Source organism: Triturus cristatus, chromosome 3_1, assembly GCF_964204655.1.
Source record: "Triturus cristatus chromosome 3_1, aTriCri1.1, whole genome shotgun sequence".
Taxonomy (NCBI): domain Eukaryota; kingdom Metazoa; phylum Chordata; class Amphibia; order Caudata; family Salamandridae; genus Triturus; species Triturus cristatus.
This window is the reverse complement of record NC_140583.1, coordinates 785,999,456-786,019,433: the sequence shown is the minus strand read 5'-3', so window position 1 is coordinate 786,019,433 and position 19,978 is coordinate 785,999,456. Positions and strand designations below refer to the sequence as shown.

The following is a 19,978-nucleotide window of genomic DNA, read 5'->3' as shown; positions in this document are numbered from 1 at the left end:
CTATGATAAGGTGCGAGACACTCTGAATAAAAAGTTCCTACCTAAGAGAAATGTGGATTACGAGAGATATGCTTTTCATCAAGCCCGTCAAGGGAAGGAAGAAGTGATGAGCACATTCATAACGAGACTACGTCGACTGTCCAGGTACTGCGAATTTGACGCGTTCTCAACAGATGATGCCATCAGATCACAAATAATCGATGGCTGTCAATCCGAGACGCTTAGGAGAAGACTATTAAGAAAGAGTCATAATCTGGAGGAGATTGAGGAAATGACTGGAGTTTACGATCAAGCAGAGGAACACGCCAAGAGCATGGAGACCGGGCGCACTGATAGAAGGGAGCAGGTATGCCGAGTGCAGGCCAGTCGTAGTCGCTGGCACTCGAAAGAGCGACAACACAGATCGCGACCGTCCTCTCGCCAGCGATACTCTGAGCGTAGAAGTCATGAGTCAGGCTGGAGAGACAAGAAACAAAACAGCTCGAGGAAATTTTATCGGTGCAGGCACGACTTCCCACACAGGGATGCCTGTCCAGCCATGGGCCAGCAATGTAGGAAATGTGGACGGATGAATCATTTTGAAGCAATGTGTGGAGACTATCGCAGGGAAAGAAGGAGTGAAAGGACAAGGCCTACTCGCTCTGACACCAGACGACACCATGCAAAAGCCGTACAAGATCGACCGGAGTCGTCCTCTGGCTCTTCGCATTCCAGCAGAGAATCAAAGAGATCCCAATGGTCGAGGAGGTCGTTGTCCAGGGATTCCCGATCAGGGTCACGGGAATCGGAATACACTATTGAATATGAAAGTATGGTCGGGGATCCTGACCAGCTCAAGAAATACCCGAGACTAAATATAAGTGTAGGGAATCACGCCACGAAATTTGTTCTGGACAGTGGAGCGTCACTGAACTATATCCCCGTGACGGAATACAAGAAAATGAAGCCACCGCCGCCTTTGCGTCCAGCATACGTCAAGGTATTTACCTGGATGTCGAAGAAGCCTCTTCCCTGTCTGGGAAAATTCCCAACAACACTCAGGCACCAGACCACGTCTGTGCCGGCATTCATAGATGTAATTGATGTCCCGGAGGCTGATTGTCTTCTCAGCTTACCCACTGCAGAGCGCCTTCGTCTAGTTGAGATTCTGTATAGGGTTAGTGATGACCCGGACATTTTACACAAATTCCCCAAGCTATTCACCGGGCTGGGAAAGATGAACAGATGTCAAATTCGACTTCACATTAATGAACAGATAAGACCGGTAGCACAACATCCCAGGCGAGTGCCGGTCCACCTTCAGCAAGCAGTGGAGGATGAACTTCAGGAATTATTAGCAACTGACATCATTGAACGGACCGACGGTCCCACACCATGAGTATCGCCGGTAGTTATCGTGCCGAAGAAAGGCCCTCCAGGGAAGGTGCGCCTATGTGTTGACATGCGGCTTCCTAACACTGCCATCGAAAAGGGAACGTCACCCCGGGCCCCATCTGAGTGACATGATCTCTGCATTAAATGGTGTCAGGGTATTTTCGAAACTCGACTTGAATAAGGGATACCATCAGCTGGAGTTGCATGAAAAGTCGAGATACATAACAACATTTGCAACTCACTTGGGGCTGTTCCGATACAAACGGTTAAGTTTTGGTATTTCCTCAGCTGCGGAGATCTTTCAAGAGGCTATCCGTCAGACTATACACCATATACCCAACACGTTGAACTACAGCGATGATATTCTCGTGTATGGGTCAAATGTTCAGGAACATGATAAAGATCGGGTATGTCATGCTCTCTTGGAAGCTAATCTAACCCGAAACAAGGACAAGTGTGAATTTCATCAAACCACTCTCAAATTCTTTGGACATGTGTTCTCTGGAGCTGGGATGAAGCCTGACCCTGAAAAAGTGATGGCGCTCAATGACACCAAGAGTCCCCAGAATGTCAGTGACATTCGATCGTTTCTGGGCATGGCCAGTTACTGTGCCAGACATATAAAGGACTATGACACAATTAGTCATCCCCTCCGAACGCTTACGAAGCAAGGACAGCCTTTTGTCTGGACTCCTCAGTGTGAGACATCAAACGTGCAGTTGAGTCTGCCGACAACTTCGCTTATTTCAGTCCTAAGAGAAAGACGGAGATACCCGTGGATGCTAGCCCTGTGGGCCTGGGTGCAATTCTGGATCAGTATGACAATGACATCGATCAACGGCACATTGTGGCCTACGCCAGTCGCAGTTTGTCGGACACGGAGAAGGCGTATTCTCAACCAGAGAAGGAAAGTCTGGCAGTTGTATGGGCCTGCGAACATTTCCATGTCTTTATCTATGGCAAACATTTTACCATGGTGACTGATCATCAGGCGCTTGTCACCATCTTTGGAAACCCCAGGTCAAAGATGCCCCCTCGGATTGAGCGGTGGGGTTTGCGTCTACAGGAATATACCTACACAATACTGCACAAGCCGGGAAAGTCAGCAAATCCGGCTGACTACATGTCACGACACCCTCTATCATCACCGGCATCACGACCATCGATGGCCGAGGAATACATCCACTTTGTGGTGGGCCAAGCTCGGCCGCCCGCAGTTCCTCTGGAAGCCATTCAAGAAGCCACTGCGCAAGACGTCGTCCTGCAGAAAGTATTACGCCGACTGCAGACTAATCGATGGAGACATGACAGTGAAGAAGAAGGGAATGATCCCACAATTCGACAAGAAATGCAAGCATTCCGACATGTGAGTGATGAACTCTCTGCCACCTCGGAAGGTCTGTTGCTGAGAGACCAACGGATCGTCATTCCGACACAATTGCGCCAGGGCATCATCAATCTCGCCCATGAAGGTCACCGGGGAGTGGTCGCGACAAAAAGAGCTCTCCGGGAGCGGGTGTGGTTTCCGCTTTTGGATCAAATGGTGGAACTCACCCTCAATGACTGTCCCCAGTGTCAACTTGTCAGTTAAGGAGCTCCCCCAGCTCCTCTGCAAATGACAAAACTGCCCAGTGGAGTGTGGCAAGAACTTGCCATGGACTTTTATGGACCTCTTCAGTCGGGAAAAAATGTCCTGGCAATAATGGATGAATATTCAAGATTTCCACTCGCCCAGTTCGTATCATCCACCAGTGCATCAAGCACCATTGCGGTGTTAGACGAAGTGTTTGCGGCATGGGGTATTCCCAAAGAACTCAAGACGGATAATGGCCCTCCTTTTAATGGACACGAATTTAGTGAATTCGCAAAGCATTTGAATTTCAGGCACCGTAAAGTCACGCCCTTGTGGCCGCAGGCCAACGGGACTATTGAAAGGTTCATGGCCACTCTCAAAAAGACCTTTCAACAGGCTACCGTTGAGAAAAGGGATCTTCAAGTGGCTCTCAACGAAGTTCTAAGGGCTTACAGAACAACACCGCATGCCACCACAGGAAAGTGCCCTGCCACACTAATGCTTGGGCGACCAATCAGAACTCGGATACCTACCTGGGAAGGTGCGCTGAGAGCGGTCTCACCTGCCCGGGTTCATCAGGAGGTAACAACAGCTGACCGAATTGGAAAAGACAAAATGAAGTCATATGCGGACGCCAGATGGAGAGCAAAATCACCATCCATACATGAAGGGGACTGTGTCATAGTTAAACAGGAGCAGCAAAGGAAAACGGACTGCAGTTCAGAGCTGAGCCCTTAACGATTACCCAGCAAAAGGGTACCATGATGACCGCAGAGTCTGACAACAGGAGAATCACCAGGAATGTACCACATTTTCAAAAATGCACCCCAGGCATGAGAGAGTCGCTCCAGAAGATGATGGGACGACCAGAGAGTGAGGAGAGAGAACGGCCTGAACCGGCAGTCGCGGTTCAGCAACATGATACTCACGTAGAGCCTGAGTCCGAATCAGGAAGCGTACTTCTCCGACCTCGACGAGACATTCGACGGCCAAAACGACTAATTGAAGAACTATGAACAAGTCAGTTATTTTGTTTTGTTAACAAAGGGGGAGATGTAGAAGTGAGAGGTATAGTAGTTGTGGGGGCGGAGCCAAGGGGGCCAGGAGGAAGAGGCGGGGATACAGCCGGAGGCGAGTTAGTTAGAGCAGGGACGGGGACCGAGCAAGGAGTCAGAGAATAAAGCTCGTAACAAAAGTACAAATAGTGTCTGTGGTCATTGGTAAGGACACTACACTCCCCACCCAGGCCCCGGCTTCCCCTCGCTGGGCTTCAGCCCCATTCTTCTGCTAGAAATCAGAGACAGCACACACAATGGAGCTGGCTCCTGTCCAGGCGCTATGGGAAAGGCATCAAATCATAGCAAAAGGGCTGACGGGGCTCTACCTGGCTGGGGGTCCTGTCCTAACGGAGAAAAACAAACCAATAGGTCTGCGAAGAAACAGTGTGCTGTTCACTAGAGTTACAGAGTACTGAAGACAGCTAGCTAGTAAGGGCCACCTAGAAAACCCTCTCTCGAACAATGTACAGGTACATACGTGCACAAAGCCAACATAAATCAGCCCATTCTACGTCACTGTTGTACTCACCACACTACCAGACGATAATCCGTCCTCTACACATTCTATCACTGCCAACCCCATGCCTTCCCACACACACACTGGCACACCCACTATTCATATATATTTTTGCCCACCCGTGTTCCACTCATACCGCCTACGCACACAACAGCTGTAACTGGAACCCACACCCAAATGCAGAGAACTCAACTTATAACTGATAAAAAAACACTTGTTCGCCTTTCACCACCAGACACAGGCCCCTTTTCAGTTAGCCAGATTGTGTATTCAGAGACAAACATCTAAACACATGGGAGAGGGGTGGACTTGTGGTTAATTAGCCAAATATTGCTGATTACCTCCCCCCAACGCCCCATTTACAGCATATTATGATGCTGTTCAAATCACGTTCTATCCTCGCACAAGTGTAAAGCGGAAGCGCTTGGAAAGCGCAACACACAGGTAGTAGCAGTAGCCATATAAAAACTAGTTTCCACATTGAAGAAATGACTGGAACCATGCCGCTTTCAAAAAATAACATATAGAAGGGCTGGTGCATGCTCATGCCCAGCCTGCTGCCATCTGTCTCAGTGAGGTAGGAAGGTGAGCGCTTTCCCGACATGGCACGACACTCCTGAGCCACGCTCCGGCATCCGCAGCCCTGCATGTCGTGTCACCCCAGAAAAGAGCGGAGGGAGAAGTACTGGGGCCGCAGCGGAGACTACTGACCCCCATGAGGCTTCCCTGTTGCCATAAGCCTGACCTCCGCAAAAAACACTGGTGCATAGCAGCACACAGATGGAATATGAATTGAGATGCTAACCAGTCCCTCTATGCAATGTAACACCACCAAGGACGTTGCCTCATCTCCAGTCAGGACGATAGAAAAACATGCAGTAGAGGCATGAGCTGTAAATAATGGGTGTCACTATTACACAAAGGTATGCGACTTATTGTGACGGCACCGGGGCAGAAACGTGAATTAGACTTGCAGGGATTCAAATTGGTGGTCTCCGAAGCACAGCAGAGGTCAGCGGCGAGCATTAACTCACCTGGCCATTTTGTCGGTAGTCCGCTCTGTATCGATCAATGCGCAGGAATGTAGACAAGAAGTCAGTTTTAAATTAGCGCGCGAAATCGGGTTTATTAATTTTAAAAAAGTGCCTTCATGCCCTGCCCCTTGTTGCTGAGCTCCGGGGTTCATGACAGATAATTATGTTTATTGTTATCAAAAATACAGCGCTCCACCTTTATCTCCATAGACAAACGCTGAGCATGACATTTTTGCAGCCTCAAATAACCCTGACCTCCGCAAAAAACACTCGTGCAGAGCAGCACACAGATGGAATATGAATCGAGATGCTAAGCAGTCCCTCTGTGCAATGTAACACCACCAAGGATGTTGCCTCATCTCCATTCACCAAAGGACGATAGAAAAACATGCAGCAGAGGCATCAGAAGGAAAATGAACAAGCGGCAGTGAAAGCGATCGCTATTGTAAAAAAAAAAAAAAAACATGCCCGCGAGTGGTGCGCGCGCGCGCGCCACAGCAAAACATGTGTTTTCAATTATCGTGCCCGTGTCTGGGCACGATAATTGAAACCACATGGCCTTTGGTGCGCGTAATAGACACCAATAGGCCATGGGCGGAGCAATGTGCCCGCCTTTGGCCTATTGCGTGCCGTCTTTGTGAAAAACACGCACGCAAAGGCCAATTGCGGAAGCCAAAAGGAAAAGCACACGCACAAGCGTGTGCGATTCCAGGCTCCGTTTTGAAACCCCAAACAAAAGGGCTCTCGCTGCGCGAGCCCTAAAAAGCACAGCCATGCATGGTGTAGAACTTTGGGGACACGTAAGAAAAAAAAGTTTGTGAGGAGCCTTCTCAACCTTCCTCAGAACACTCCTCACCTCCCCCAACTGCTAGATCTTGGGATTGTTCCTATAAATCAACTTATTATGTATCGCCCTATCTTGTACTGGCATAGACTGTGGTCCATAGATGAACTAGAATCCTACAGAATTGTGATTAGGGCTCTTCCTAAATCTCAAGGTTGTGAGAGGATTGCTAGGTTTGCTTATATAAAAACCACATTGTACAAGATAGACTTGCTTTTGCTCTGGGAAACCCCTGCAACGGCAAAACAAGGCTCTCGTTCCCTGGTCAAAGAACGACTGAAAGAGTGTTTATGGTTGAGGGTTCTGAAAGGTGTCAAAGTGGGTCTCAGTGATTATTTTTTAGACATCAAGCTATCCCCCCCCAGGTTCCATTCCTCTGCAACTCTGCTTAAAATGAAGGTACTGAATCTTGCCGTTAACCAGCTTCCCTATAAACTGGGGCATGCAATATTGGAGCTCTAATGTGTGTCCTGCATGCAAGGCAGTGGAAGAAACTCTGCATCACTTTGCCTTTTTCTGCCCAGCCTACGTTAGACCACGAAAACAATGGCTGAGAATACTATGTATCCTTTGGGGCTTTCATCACTATGCTCACGCACAATGCACTTTACGATTGGACACGAGAGAGGTAATTACTGTTGTGGTGAAAAAATATTCCGACGCTGCATGGATCACCCGCATGCACAATGTCAAGTCCTGAAGCAATGATGCCTAATAGTGAACCTTCCTACACTATTTAGATTATAGATGCTGCTCATTCTCCCTTGAAATCTCCCCTCTTTATTTTTCTTTTCATTTCCTTCCTTCTTTTTCCTACTCTTATTGTAGGATGAGGTTTTATGAGATTGGCGTTTTATGAAATGTTGAACATATTTATGTCTATTTATTTATTTTTATCCGGTTACTTGTACTGTGTTTTATGGATCCTTGCATCTTAAATTAACATTTTGTATGACACGATACATTGACGGCTGTACCACCAACATTGGCACTGCTGCATGTATTTTTAAAAGACGTACACGGAAAAATATCTGCATTAATGAATAACAATGCACCACAATTTATCTCTCGCTTTTGGCAGGCATAATTACTTATTTTTTCCTCCTGCATTTAGATGGGTAGAAAAAGAACAAATAAGATGCGTAAAACATTTTTGTCATGTTTCCTCCTAGGGCTCTCCTCCCACCACTGGTGGATGCTGGTAGTGTGGGCTAAAACACTCCATGGGAAAAAAGGACACTTAAGGTTGCACACCTGGAGGTAGTCCTATGGAGTTACCTGTATGGGTGTGGGGCATAGAGTGCAGTGAATGGTTAAATCTACTTCTTGTTAGAACTAATCAAAGTATCTTATTCATGTCCCTAAGTGTTATAGGTTAAGGAGAAGGGAAGACAATTCGTCCCAAAGGTTGGAAAAAGGTCAAAATGTATGCTAACAAAAAACGAAATAAATGAAAATAAAAAGAGAAAACATATAAAACCAGAAGTGATGACACTGGCAAGCATCCACTGGTATCCAGGACAGGAATTCAAGAGAGAAAACACAAACATAATCATGAAAAAAGATGTATTTGTTGTCATTGTATGATGCCTAACATTGAGAAATGTTAAAATGGTGACTCAATCTATACTGGGCTCACGTTTTCGTGGAACCACTCTTTCGAAGTGGCAAAATGTGATCACAGCAAAGAACCATGACAAGTGGGAGCCTGACTCAGGCGCTTGTCCACAGACGATGGGTTATGTGCCTCAACTCATAACCTTCAAATCAGGGCATGGACACAGCTATAGCCAAAGGTAATGAGACACATTAAAATAAACCTCATAAAGACACTCATAGTAACACCATCAAGGCAAGCAGACCTGCAAAAGAAAATGTTTCACTATTAAACAGATTCTGCATTATCTAACCTTTTGTCTAGGAGAAAAGAGAAAAAAAAGTAGCAGGAAAAATTCCATTGCTACCAGATGGCATGTAAATATAAGCCCCTCTCTAGACTTTAAGAGGATGAAAGCCGAGTCACATGCAAAAGAAAATATGGCAGCTACATTCCTTTTAGTAGGACATTCAGCGGTGAGCAAATAACTTATATCAGGTTAGTGTGGGTCCTGTCACCTAGGCTGTGAGATGATATCATGAAACACTGGGGTGATACGAGATTCCAGCTAGAATTGGGCTGAGCTACTGGTTAACTTCTGCTCTAGTGGGGTCTGTCTGTCAGCTTTTGCTTTTACTTGGGCCCGCGTGCTGGACCCTAAATACATCCTCCTGCTAACCTACAGAGTGTCAGCTTGGGGTCTTACCACCAACTAAAGACACAACAGTTAGTGTTGAAGATGAAAAAGCTTCTGACTAACCCTGCCTGGAGTGCTTTAATTGCATGAAAACCAGTCCATGCATATGTTGAAATCATGTTAGTATTTTTCTTGGATTAGTTTAGTAATAGACATGTGTCACTGCTGCTTCTGGGCACCATTAATCACCTGTCAGGAAATAAATGATTGAAAGTGCATTTATCTGCTACACACTGAAAGCTGCAACATCCCTTTTCCACTATTGTTATTACGTAATTTATAGGTATTGGTATAAACAAAGAAATACATATTGGGGAAACGTTAAGTGACAGTACAGAGAATAACCAACGATGATGATGAAGAGATCATGTCACAATGTTCACCAAAAGCGAGAGCAATGTGAGTTATTTCCCATCAGGCAGTGCCTTTAACGTTGAGGAATAGAGGACAAGAGGGCCTGCCCCGGACTCTGCACCAATCACAACGCTGCCATTGTTGTGATTGGCTACAGGGGGGGGGGGGGGAGTGAGCATGTCTGTTACTGCGCAGGACTAGAGGTGGCGTGGGACCGGCAGCGCGGGCCGTCAGGTAAGTTTTCTTTTTTTTTTTTAAACTACCCCCCCCCCCCCCCCCCCCGCCACCGTCACCGTGCCCCTCGCTCGATAACCCCCACGCAACCCTCCCCCTCAGTGGCCGGCTCATCAGCCCAAACCTGCTGCATGTTCCCTTAAAGCAAACAGAGCGTGCTCTTCAGAGCGTCACCTCGGTCAGCTATCTCCCGCGCCCTTGCCAAGATGCAGCCAAGGCTTGTTTAGGCTATGCATTAAAGCGCGCCCCTTCGTGTCACGAAGCTCTGTCCTGCTTCCTGCTCCCCAGCACGGGGACCTGCTGCGCTAAGACGGATAGCTCCTTTTACTAAAAAAATAATAATATGAAAGTGTATAAGTCCATGGGGGAGCTTCGCATGCGCCCAAGAGCAACCGCGAGTCTGCCGATATCGGCAGGAAAAATCGGAGCTCGGTGGCGGTGATATTACAAGATTTATGGCACAAAAAACAACAGATTTGGGGTTTCATTTTTAAAGAAATTATTTTTTAAACACAGGACTGTGCTCTCATCAACATGTATATTGATGCTGTCAGACTTGGCAATAAACCTGAGTGAAATTTTTGTTACACTGGTGTTAGTTATCTTCGGCCCAGTCAGTGCCCCATCCTCCACGTAAGACCCCCATCCTTTGGAAGTGTGAGGTGAGCGTTTCTATTTCCTGCCTGTGGCTGAAGAGTAGGTGTGAATGGGCGATTTCCCAGTTCTGCATGACAAGGCGGCTGGAACTTGACTCTCTTTAGTCAGCCCGATATCACCTCTTGGCTACCCTAGAAACAGAGAGTCTTAGCTTAATGGGGGTGGGGAGAGACTCTCTATGCTGATGTGTGACCTCTTACTTGCAGAGGCCGTTTTGTTTTGTTGTGTTTTCAGTTACTCAAAACACTCGAGTAAACTTGCCAGCAAGAAATGCTATTGCAGGAAAAATAATAATTTTCAAACTGGAGGTCAATAGCTTCCTTCAAGAGAAGGAAAAGATATAGGGCCTCATGTAGGTAGCCAAATACCGGTCGGTAACGGCCGATTTTCGGTAATTATACCGTTACCGACCGGTATTTTGGCCATTGGTATGTAGGGGGACATATTTTGCTTTCGGAATTTACCGAATCGGTAAAATTACCGATTCGGTAATAATACCGAATCGGTAATGTTACCGAATCGGTAACTTTTCCGAATCGGTAATTTTACCGATTCGGTAAATTCCGAAAGCAAAATCGAGATGTAGGGGGAGTGTGTGTGTGTGTTTATGAGTCGGTATTTACCACCAACTTATAGTTGGTGGTAAATAATGAATGTATGTGTAAATGCATTTTCACGCGCGTAGCAGTGTGCAATGTGGCATACATACATGCCCTTAGGGCATGTATGTGTGCCACATGTGCACACATGGCCGAATCAGGGGTGCAACAGGGTGTCAATGTGACACCCTGCCACCCTTGCCTGTGTTCCCCCCATTACCGAATCGGTATTTACCGATTCGGTAATGAGGCATACCTTCCCATCAATGGGAAGGTATGCCTCATTACCGAATCGGTAAATACCGATTCGGTAATTACCGACTAGTAACGAATCGGTAAAAATTACCGACTCATTACCTACATACGAGTTACCACTTCTTAAATACCGAGTCGGTACGGCTCGGTATTTAAGAAGTGGTAACTGGTACGCTACCTACATGAGGCCCATAGTCAGGTGTCCAATAACAGGATTACAGGCGCACCTTTATAAATGCCATGTGAGGACTATTTTGTAATTTATGAAGAAACACTGTGTGCGCTTGCTCAAATTAGCCTGAGTTTTCCACGTGTGACTGAAGCCCTGTGATATTTGAAGCTTTTCATTGTTTATCTGGAATACACAGTAACTGAATTGAAAATGTTAAATGTTTACATCTCTTGATGAATGGCACAGTAATCTGAATTGGATAAATGTATGTAAGTGGGCTTCAAGAAGGGCGGTCATTCAAATACATAAAACATGGTTTATTTAGCCCACCATATGAGTTATTTGCAAAAACTATAAATCCACAAAATGTTTTATGCAAATAGGATATTTCACTGACTTTTGCCCCTAGAAACTTAGGAGCTTATTTAAGGATTGCCCTCACCGATCTTTGTCTCACACCTCTGTCCTTACTTTGCCTCATGTATTCTAACCCACGCTCTCTACATCTTGATGTCCCACTCCTAGCTTACCTCTGTCTCACATCTCTACAGCAACCCTCACCTCTCACAGGTACACTTCTATGTACCTGACCCCTCTGTTATTCACTATCATGACCTCACAGTGTCACTATTCTCTTTGCACCTCAGCGCACTGTTCCCATCTCACTGCCTCACCTCTCTCTCACCCTCATCTTTTCCTTTAACTCTCCTCTTTTCCTTTAACTCTCCTCTTTTCATCTCACTTTACCTCACCTCTCGCCACCCTTCATCCCCCACACTTTCACTCACCACCTCCATCTCATTTCTCTCTCTTCCTCACTTCACTTACTCTCATCTTTGTACCCCACTCCACTCACAAGCTAACCTCTCAATTTGCCTAACATTTATTCACGGCCTCACCTCTCCACCTCCCTTCTTTTCCCTTGTGGGTTCCTCCTAAGTTGCCTCTCTACCTTCCTCCTCTGTTGCTACCTCTTTCTCTACAGCAACCCTTTATTCAGTCTGTCATTCTCTTTTCACTCCACTTTCTCGGAGGGGAGGGGGGGGGGGAACCATCCAGATTCCCCCGTAGGCTGTTCGGCGCACGCTACACTTGTGTGCCATAGTGCAATATGACAATTTTACGCCTCACCACTTTCAAATGTCACCAGCCGTCACTGCAAGAGGCCATACTCGGCTGTTGTGGATTGTATTTATATATTTATTTGCCATGTATTTGTTTGTTTTCCCTAGAGCGGGCCTGCTTGGAAGAATACGCAAATGAGCTCTACATGCAAGCTAAGATGCACAAATATTTAATATTCTACCAGTCTTTTAATTTTCAAATTCACCATTAGTCCATGAGCATGTCTGGGAAGCTGCAACAGTCGCAGTGTGCCAGGACTACTCCTGAAATTCTATTGTGAGTTCCAATTGCGACTATGCCAAAGCAGTCTTGCATGAGTAAATGTAACACTATACTTTCTTTTAGTGCCCCACTGGCAAAAGATATTCTGATAGCCAACCTCTTCCTGAAGACCCACTCCCCAAAAATCTGGTGATGCGGCCTCTCAATTCCAATCCTGGTAATAAGCGATTTACTCCTGCTGTTGAAAGAAGTAAATACCTGATCATTTTCTGGTTAGAACGGACTGGGGGGGAAAAGTTGGAAATGGGTGTATACAAACTTAACAGGGCATTCACTCACTAGAACTCTGTTTTCTTAACCCAGGGGAACGATTGACTGACTCCAAAATGTGTCTGTGAGTAAATCTATTTACAAGTGTAAATTCACCTTTTTGAATACTAGATATGGATTCATGTTTGTTAATCAAACCAATTGTGCATCTAAATTGAGTTTAAGTATGCAAATAGTTTTGTGAAATGGGCCCATCGTGTTTGTTTCACTAGCACTAATCAGAATTAGCTGCAATTCTTGCTGTGCTATTTTCAGTCCCAGATCAAAATTAGAACACTGCCCAGGAAGCTGGGAATCAAGCCACCACACCAGAGGCACTGTAAATAAAGATTATTCAAAACTCGCCAGACTCATGAACATATGAACCTATACAACTCGCTCGTTATTGCTATATTGCTTGTACTGACTGCAATCAGGTATCTGGCCAGGACTAGCATAGACCCTAGCTTCCTGTAATGGCGCTCTGGTCAGTAAATCTTGTCACGCTGACTGGAAGTTTCCATCCCATCTGTATACTCCAGTTGCAGTCAGCCTTAGTTTGTTCCAGCAGTTCAGTTCTGTGGCCGCTTCTAGACAGCTCTGTTCTTTGTTATTTCCATGCAGACTGGTCCAGCCATGGTCTTTGTCACAAATATGATCAGGAATACACGGGGACTAGTGAGTCTCCTCTCAGAAGCAACCCAAAAATGAGAGAGCACATGGCAAGTTGGCCACACTTAGCCTAGTCACAACCAAACGAAAACATGGCAACTACATTCCTTTCAGTAGGACATTCAGCAGTGAGCAAACAACTTAATAATACATTAGGTGAGTGTGGTATCCTGTCACCTAAGAAGTCAGATGATGTCATGAAACACTGAGGTGACAGAGATTCCAGTTAGCATTCGGCTGAGCTATTGATCAACCTCTGCTCCTGGTGGGTCTATCTTCCAGCTGCTGCTTTCACTTGTACGTGCCTGCTCGATGCTGAATACATCCTACTGCTTACACTAACAGCAGAAACACTGGGGTGATAGAGATTCCAGTTAGAATTGGACTGAGCTACTGGCTAACTTCTTCTCTTGTAGGATCTGTCTGTCAGCTTCTGCTTTCACTCGCACATGCCTGCTAAAAGCTAAATAAATCCTCCCGCTAACCTACAGAGTATCAGCTTCGGTTCTTGCTACCAACTCGAACTCATCAAAAAAAAAAAAAAACTCTTTATTTCAACAGGTTTGTCATAAAAAGCATTTACAGCATAAAATACAAGTTAACAATAAAAGATGTTTCCCTCAAACAGGAACATTCATTTTAAGAGTTATCAATTCATCAGAAATACAGCTTAAAAATCAAATCATAGTATTAAAACATTGGAAAACAGTGAATATGCATGATAAAAACATTAAATTAGGTTGGGGACCACGACTCAGAGGGAAGCAGCCAGTAGGTCATACAAAGGTTATTAACATTTTTAACAGACAACAGCTGATTTAAATCAAAACATATAGATTAAAACACCAGCAAAGATAGGAGATGTAGACATTTCAGATAGATGGGCGACACCAAGGCTCGGCGTAAGCAAAAGCATATTGAGAGCGACCAATGCGGAACACAAAGCAAAGCCCTCATATGTGGAATTTCAACATATCCAGTGACTATGGAGAAGGCACATCATATCATTAGTACAGTAGTAGCCAGCGAGAAGTAAATATTGTGCAAATCGCAATGTTTATAACAGACCAATGCTCAGAAAGGACAATCTTCTGACAACCCAGTCAAACCAAAGTGGTGCCGATGTTGATGGCATTTGACTTTACATACTTAATTGCTCTCATTAGCAACAGATTTTGATCTTATGCACCACATCCACCTTAGAAATTTAGCTATGGGGATTGTATAGCAGGTTGAGGGGTTCGTCATCAAAATTCTCAAGGCAACGCTACTTGTTGGAACCCAAATTCTTGCTAATCTGCACTAGCCAGACCTTACAGTAAGCTGCATAAGCAGGACAGACTAACAAAATATGTAGGTACGTTTCTGCATGCTCAATGCATAGGGGGCACTTATTATCTCACAATGGTGACCATTTTGCTGTAAAGTATTTAGGGGCAGGGTACCTACTCAAAATTGAAAGTAGAGTTTATGATCAAGGGGTTTAGTTATAATGTCCCAAAAGAGTTAGAAACGAGGACAGGGTTTTGTTGAAATGAAACTCCCAGTCAGTCGTTCTGATAATGTTTTGCCCCACCCTTTCCCAATATCTTTCCTTTATAGCTTCTTTGGATAGAGACTGCGTCTTAGATGGTTTATCCCACAGGTTTGACAAGTCCATAGCCGTCAGTGCCCCTTTAATTTCTCTGAGCCAGATTATTTTGTGGAAACGGTCTGCCTCGATAACATCCCTAAGACCATTTGCATAAGTGATCAGTTTAGGGGTGCTCCATATTCTGCGCCTGTATAATATGGGAAGAAGCCTAGCTAAGTCAACCAGCGAGTTCCTTCCTAGGTCACTGAGCAGTGGGAGGGTAAGGGTGCTTTTGTGGAGACTAGTGAGTGTTCGTAAGAACATGTTTTCGGCAGATGCTAGCTCAATCAGATTCTCGATCCCCCAAAGCTCTGACCTGTACAGGACTGAGCTCAACACCTTTGCATTGTAAATCTGTAATGCAGGACTTACCTTTTTTGTCAAAGACGTTCTGAATTCTTTGCTGAGGGCTCCTGCAAATTGTCAGTGTTTTAGTGCTATTGTTTCACTGTGGGGTCTCCATTCCATCTTTTTCTCCAGAGTTATGCCTAAATAAGTAAAGGCATCCACTTGCTCTAGAGGCACACCCTCCATGATTATTTTGCCCCTAAAAGATCGATGCTTGTTAAAAATGATAAGTTTGGTTTTGCTGCTAACCTCTGAGCTTGTAAAAGTCTTCAAATGTTGTCAGCACGCGCTGTAACCCACTAGGTGTTTTTTAAATGATTAGCGTGTTGTCGGCAAACATTAGGATAGGAACCTTGGGGCTTGCTAGGGTTGGGGCATCAGTGGGTATAAGAGATAAAAATTTAGCAATCGCATTGATAAAAAGGGAGAACAGCGTTGGGGCCAGAACGCACCCATGGCGTGCTCCCTTTTCAAACGGAAATGGGTCTGTGATGTTCCCTTGCGTGCCAAAGCGTATATGAGCAAAATTATCCTCATGGAGGCAAGCTAAGAGGGTTAACAGATCCATCGGCATGCCTAAGTTACGGAACACCACCTAGAGCTTGTTGCGGGACACTCAATAAAAAAACGTTTTTAAGTCGCCAAAAGCAGCATCGATGGATGCGATAGCACTCACATTTTACCACCAAGACTTAGTTGAGAATTTGGTGGCATTTAATCTACGTACCCACCATTTAGCAAAATCGAATATCCGCATAAAGCATAAGCTCCCTGAGATAACCCCATTGATTAAAGCTTTTCCCCCCTTACCTTCTGCTACTAGGTCATCGCCGCTCAGGGAAATAGATTGACAGCTACACTCACCCCCTTGCATAATAAATCAGGCCCCAGTAATGGCACAGATGGATAGTCCCACCACTCATTCAGCATGCGCAACTTTCAGCCCAGAGGTAACACACGTTATCACAAGGAGGAGTCCGATGAGACTCGTATCAGGGAACTCAGACTCTGGGGTTGGTATTGCCTCAGCAGCACACACCGCATCACATCCCTAATGCCTTGGAATATCGCATGGCTTAGGTCCAAGACTGTCTCCGCTAACTGGAACGCCTTTATAGAACAATATAGCTGCCTATTCCAGGAAACATGGTCAGCAGTCTCAGTTTTCTGTCCAGGATATTTAAACTTCCACGCTCCGGCAATCCATGGTAGTACGGGTTGTCCATCAGGGGGCGCTAACCATCTGGATCAGCCAGGGTATTGGCCTCAAGATCCAGAACCTCCCGGCAGGTAGACCAGATATTATTGCCATTCGACAGTTGAAAGTCTCCAAGGTAATATTGACATCTACAATATATGCGTAAGAGGAGTTAGAGGTGGGAGGAAATCAGATATCATCGCGGCCGTAGATATTCTTTTGGATAAACGAGCAGGTGAATCCTCATTTATATCAGCTGGAGGCTTTAATGTAACCTTTGAGCCATTGAACTGCGAGAACAGCGACCTGGCAGCTGAGGAAGACGCCGCTTGGGACATACCTAATTTAAAGTTATCCCCAATAAAAAGGTGGACAGAAGCAAGGATACAATTGAAAGCATTCTGCCTTGAAAGAGATTTTAGGGCGGCCAATGGCAGAACTATCTCCGACAGAAAAGGGGTCAGCACGTTTAATAATGGCCACCATTCTAGACAAATTGATTATCTTCTTGTTGAACTAAAGTTATGGCATGCCCTTATGGACATGGCTGTTACAGAGCGATTGGAGAGGGACCATAACCCACTTTGCTCAACCTTCTGCCTTTTGCAATCCGATGAATCAATACACTCCTCTCATTTAACAATTACCAGATACCTACTGTTCAGTAATGATATGAGGAGGCTTAAATGGTCTAAAATAATTGAAAATCCCGATACACTGTCCTCTGTCAGTAAGGACGGGGAAGACGCAGTAGGTGAGATGGTGGCCCTCCACACTAGCACTCAATCAGTTGGCTCAATAACCACTATTTATAGATCCTTGTTTGATAAAATGTGGTCCCACTTTCAGAGACCCCATAGTGGCAGAGGCTCTCATGCTAAACTCCAACAAAACTGGCATAACAATGAATGTAAGTTAGCTCATAAATTTCTAGGGGAAGCCATTAGATCAAAAATTTGAATACGATAATGAATGCCAGGAAGGCATATATAATAGTGCAGAACAAGGCAAAAAAAAAGAGTGGGACGAAGGTAGGTGGCAGGAACTGAAATCAGCATGTTTAAGGAGCAATCTGCAACACTTCTGGTCTCTTGTAAAATGGGGAAGTGGTGCACACCCCCCCCCTCCCCCAGAAAACCATGTTGCTCCAGAATCTTACATAAAACACTTTGCCCTTCAGTATAGCAACAATGTTGAGGAGGAAAGCAAGCCCTTAGTATTGGCCCCTTGCTATCCATTGGGCCTGTTTTTCAAGTCAGCAGACGTTCAGGCCGCCCTTAATGCAATTACGGGGGGAGAGCCCCGGGCATTGATAGCATTCCCGCTGATGTCTTTCTACATGATAAGGAGAAGTGGGGCAGGTACATAATGCTATTAGCAAATGCCATCTCTCTGGGTGCCCCCATCCCATACTCGTGGAGGGGGGCAGAGATTATACCAGTCTATAAGAAGGGTGACCGATCTCTGCCCGGGAATTATAGGCCCATCAACCTCATTGATTCAATTCAAAAGGTGGTAGCACGTCTTGTCCTAGGAAAGGTGCAAGAATGGATAGAAGATAATGATATTTTAACTCCTCACCGGGCCGGATTTTGTGAGCACATAAGCACAATAGATCAAGTATTTAGATTTATCCTAACATATTGGTGAACAGTGGTGCTTGGCGAAGGTAGCATGTATGCTCAATGCTGCATACATCCTACTGCTTACACTAACAGCAGAAACACTGGGGTGATAGAGATTCCAGGTAGCATTGGGCTGAGCTACTGACTAACGTCTGCTCTAGTAGGGTCTGTCTGTCAGCTTCTGCTTTTACTTGCACCTGCCAGCTAAAAGCTAAATAAATCCTCCTGCTAACATGCAATATACCAATCCCCATATTTTATTTGTTGAACACTTATGGTAATCACAGAAATCTACTACACATTTTTTTGGATTATTTACTGTACGAATACATGTCCATTTTCATTAACAGTCCAAATAGACATATGCCAGAATGCCATGATAGAAGCCACTTGTGAAGCCCATCTTCTTCCTGATCTGCTGATAAACTATTGGGTAATTCAATGGTAGCAGCAATGTATGTGACTGCAGCAGGCACTCATGGATGTGGTAAGTGAACCAGCGAGCATCTTGATTAGTGCTGGAGTCCTGGGCGAATATCTTTCCAGTGCAATCACAGATAAACTCCACATTTTGGTCAAGACCTGTGCAGAGATTCTCTTAGAGAAGTTTCCTATTCCATATTTGCTTCTGTCAATGGGTTAGAAGCAGACATTTGTGAATAAACGATTTGAAGGGCATGTTTGTGGAAAGAGTTGAATATTAGACAGATGTCCTTTCTCCGATGTTCCGGAAACATTTAAAAGTTGAGTAACACAGTAACCCAGAAGCTGCTTCCGCACAACCATTTATTATCGCTCTAAATAAATCATGTAGTCAAGAGGCGACGCCCGCATTGGCAGCAATCTCAAGAACGTGCATCACCTAATCCTCCACTTATGTGTGTTCTACAATTCATTTTTTTTTGGTGCAATCGTGTAAGGGAACAAGGTAGGTCTCAAATGCATCTGAGGCAATAGCATCATATTAAGAAGAAGGTGTGTGGCAATTCTGCATCTTCAGTAAAAAGAAAACGAAATGAGTTAATTGTTCATGTTTGTCTTCTTTAGAGTTACTGTGGGATGTAGGATCTTTAGGTATACTTAATATTAAAGAGTGTTGGATCACAGGTTATGTTTATACTGTGGAGCAAGATAATCTGTATACTTGTGGACTGCCACACACATATGACGGGCCCACCAGGAGATGTAGCCATGAGAGTAGCAGGATGCAGCTTAGGCAAAGAGCTGACAATGCTGAAACAGCAGTGAAGTGACCAGTGTGTCCAAATTCCCAATGGCGACCTTGTATGGATCAAAAATGGCTCCAGCTTCCTGCAGCTATATGAGCCTTCCCGCATCACACTGCCAGCAGGCAGATAACCACGTTGTGTAGTCTGTATTGAAGAATTGAAGATGCTGCAGTCTGGATTGACTGATCTAGAGTAGCACAGATGGAAATGATGAGTGACACCATGGCAGTTGTTTGGGAGAGGGGCAGGATGTCAGTTGGTAATGATTTTAAGATTAGGTGTCCCACTCTCAAAATAGTAGCAGCCACTTAGGGACCTAGTGTGAAGAAATGCACAATATGAATTGACTGAGGAGGGGTGTTTTTCAGATGAACCTCAATACTGGAGAAAAAAGGAAAGAAAGATCATGATCTCAGCACACCTTTAACAGAGAGAATTAAGATTAACTCTAATTTTAGTCCTTGGTCTATAATTCTACCCTCAAATTAAGTTGAGTTCTGCTTCCTGGGACACTTGAAGGCTTGGTAGATGATGTCCGGGCCAAAAAAGCATCTAAAAAAACTGGAAGTTTCAGATTTCCCCTCACTTAAGAGAAAGCAACTGAGAGGAAACTTGGATGCGCTTGCCTAAGAGTGAACAGGGCCAAGGTTGC

General features: G+C 45.1%; 1 protein-coding gene across 3 annotated transcripts in view; it reads left to right on the top strand.

Moving 5' to 3' along the window:
• The first annotated feature begins 9,196 nt into the window (after window positions 1–9,196).
• The window catches only part of LOC146861033 (putative methyltransferase DDB_G0268948), a 47,561-nt gene continuing 36,779 nt past the window's right edge, over window positions 9,197–19,978 (top strand). Inside the window, exon 1 of one of the 3 annotated variants that reach the window (XM_085645038.1) lies at window positions 9,197–9,282. The gene's annotated coding sequence lies outside the window, so the exon portion shown is untranslated. Of the gene's footprint in view, window positions 9,283–12,345; window positions 12,367–19,978 lie in introns of those variants that run through there. The other 2 variants (XM_085645040.1, XM_085645039.1) reach the window with 2 other exon arrangements.